The sequence below is a fragment of the Daucus carota genome, chromosome 3, assembly GCF_001625215.2.
Source record: "Daucus carota subsp. sativus chromosome 3, DH1 v3.0, whole genome shotgun sequence".
Classification (NCBI taxonomy): domain Eukaryota; kingdom Viridiplantae; phylum Streptophyta; class Magnoliopsida; order Apiales; family Apiaceae; genus Daucus; species Daucus carota.
In genome coordinates this window covers 35,961,701-35,964,867 of record NC_030383.2, presented here as the reverse complement: position 1 = coordinate 35,964,867, position 3,167 = coordinate 35,961,701, and the positions used below count along the sequence as shown (strand labels likewise).

The 3,167-nt window shown below is 33.4% G+C and overlaps 1 long non-coding RNA gene across 1 annotated transcript; it reads left to right on the top strand.

Moving 5' to 3' along the window:
* The first annotated feature begins 697 nt into the window (after positions 1–697).
* LOC135151111 (uncharacterized) lies at positions 698–2,902 on the top strand. Its single transcript, XR_010289622.1, has 2 exons — positions 698–1,746; positions 2,602–2,902. It is a non-coding gene; the product is annotated as an uncharacterized LOC135151111 (long non-coding RNA).
* The last annotated feature ends 265 nt before the right edge of the window (positions 2,903–3,167 follow it).

Genomic DNA, 3,167 nt, shown 5'->3' with positions numbered 1-3,167 from the left:
ATTTGGGTGTTTCTTATCTGTTAATCACATGAACAATCGGTTGATATGGTTGGATAGAGCGTGATGAAAGGAACTTGTGTGTATGTTCAAATGTTAGGTGGGATTCCTGGAAAGAGCTCGCCGGAGAAAAGAAAGTTTCGCCGGCGACACAAACTTTGGATCGATGGTACAGCTTCTTTACGCATGGTTTGATGTTTTTGACCTTAGATTTAGGTTCTGGGCAGAGTATAGTCATGATCTGGAAAGTATGGAAGCGTGGGGAAGTCGGAAAATGGATCCGGCGAACGGGAGGGGTGCCGCTGCAAAACTTGCAGTTTGGTACCCCTACTTTTGAAGGTGGTGAGTTGATGGTACTCAGGTTTCCACGTTTGCACATCCAACCCTGTAACTTTTGAAAAGTTACACTTTAAATCCTGGACAAAAACTTTGAAAAGTTTACAAAATAAACCTTTTGATTTAATTTTCTAAAATTGTTTTATTTAATTATTTTAAATTTCAAAAATAGTTTTTAATTATTTCTTTATTCAAAAATAAATCTAAATTAGTTTCTTAATTAATTTTAATTAGTAATTAATTATTTTAATTGGTCAATTAATTTAAATATTAATTGATTAATTAATTTAATTAATTATTAATTGATTTTAATTGATTAATTATTTGGATTTAATTATCCTTTTTGATTTAATAATTCTGAAAAATAGTTTCGAGCTTTAAAATATTTTTCCAAATTATTTTCAAGGCTCGATAATTGTTTATGAATGATTTCAAGTCCAATTTCAAGTATTTGGGACTTGATTATTTATTCGAAAAGTGATTCTTTTATCGATTTTAATTCCGAAAAATGTTTAAAAATTCTGGAAAATTCCCGAAAAATCATTTTTAACCCAAGAGTTGATTTGATATCAATTGGGGTGGGAAACCTTATGTGTAATGTGTTGTCTGCTATCTGTTTGATGTGTTATGTGCCGATAGAGGAGTTAGAAAACGGTTTTGATCATAACTTTTGATCCGTAAGTCGGAATCAAGTGAAACGAAAGAGAGACAGAAGCTTATAAAGTCTAGTTTGATATGACATAATATTATGATGGAGTCGAGAATCTGAATAATTTTTGTTAAATGTGCAAAATGTGATTATATGTTATTTGGTTGCTATTAACTAATGACTACGTGATATACATGTTTATTCATGATAGTATATGCGTGTGATAAATGATTTGGATGACATAGTGTCGTGAGTTGATTGATATTGGATAAGAATATATGGATTATAGTGATTGGATCTTGTTGGTTGATTGTTGATTGAGATAGGATAACAGGTGGATAGTCTAATAAATAGACGAGACGATGTCGGATTTTCGATAGGATTCATATGATAATTGATTGGTGATATGTTATGTGGAATATGATTGACTATATGTAAGAGTCAAAGCATGCTTATGTGTTACGTGGTATGTGATAGGTTTAAAGGGGTATATAAGTGGGTATCGATATACGTGATATGTATATGCGATATATTGCTTAGTGACTATAGCATTATCTTATTCTCGTAAAGGATTTGGACGAGACGTGTACGCTCGAAGACGTCAGAAAGTCGGAATGGTATTGCAAAGCGAATAAGGGATGATTGAGTAAGCGAAGCGAAGTGGCGAATAGAGTATAGCTAGAGATGGTCTAGAGATTACGAGATGCATAGATTGTGAAAGTTGAAAGATGAGGTTGAGCTATGAAACTGGAGTCAGATTTAAGGCAAGTATCCTAAACCTTTCTCTTGGATATATTGCAAATATTCTGATCCATTCCTTTGGTATATGTTTCAAGTATTCATACCTTTCTTTTCAATGTTCGAAAGTGCGAGTATTCTGACCCATTCTTTCTAATCTTCAAGTTTCTAAAGAATTTCCGTTTTACAAATTAATTCGAAGTTCAGATTGTCATTGAAGCATGTGTTGCTCAGTGATAGTTAGAGCTTTGAATGAATTGGGATCTTCTTGATTATTCAACCCGCCATTGTCATGCTGGTTTAGCAGGCTAAATTCAGTTGCTTAGCCGATAATGGAGGATACTGAATAGTTGAGGATTTCCTTAACTGTGATTTATGAAATGATGGATCATGATTTATGAATAGATTATTATCAAAGTTTGAATTGGAATTATTCTGTTGTTGATGATATTTATGATGATGTTCTGTTAATTTACATTGGCTTCTTGAATTGAATTAGAGAATTGGATTATTGTTTTTATATAAACCTGTGGACCAGATTCGTGGTCATGTTAGGCCAATGAGTGCCTTGGATCCAGTGATAGAGCATGGCGGGGCCTGCTCGGGGTTAGTGCGGAACTGATCAGCTGCCTAACCTTGGTTTTAATTAAAATGTGATAGTCCAATTCAATAATTCTTTGGAAAGATTTAATTTCTTAGTTTAAATGCTGCAAGGTATTGTAAATCATTCTATACAATACCATGAACTCATGAACTCAGGTTGAATCCTCTTATATCTTGAACTCGTGAACTTCTATTATATCATTTCAGAACTATCATTGTTTATTATTACTTGTTGAGCATTGTTGCTCACCCTTGCTATTCCTTTCTAACCATTTCAGAAAGGCTTAAAGATGAGATGATTGATTGAGATTGTGAGTAAGGCTAATGCTAGGCGAGGAGACAGAGTTGAGGATCCAGTGGTCGAGGAGTGTTCAGGAAAGTTGATGAGGTTGGTGCAAGCTGGAATAGTTGACAGTGATTCTTCTTATCGAAGATGATCTGATTTGGTAAGAGATGTTGTGTAATAATAGTGGTAGATTCTAATTTCAATACTGTAACCTGGATGCGATCCTGTTGCTTTTAGGGGGTTTAAATGTTCTCTTTCGAATCATTTATTAAAGTTTAAATGTTCTCTTGAAATTCTCCTATTATGGCTTTCAAGTTTGGGTTTTGAAATCATTCGATTTATGTTCTCTTTCAAAATCTTTTATTATGGTTTTCAAGTTTTGAATTTCAGGTTTTAAATTCTCTGATTTTTATTATCTTTCCAAAAGAAATAAAAAAATTTACAGGTTTTTAAAGTGTTTTAAAAATGGGTTTTGTGTGGTGACGTCAGAATCCAGACCCCCGGATCTCGGGATGTCACAATTTTAATTCTGCAAAATCTTTTAAAGGCAATCCCAAG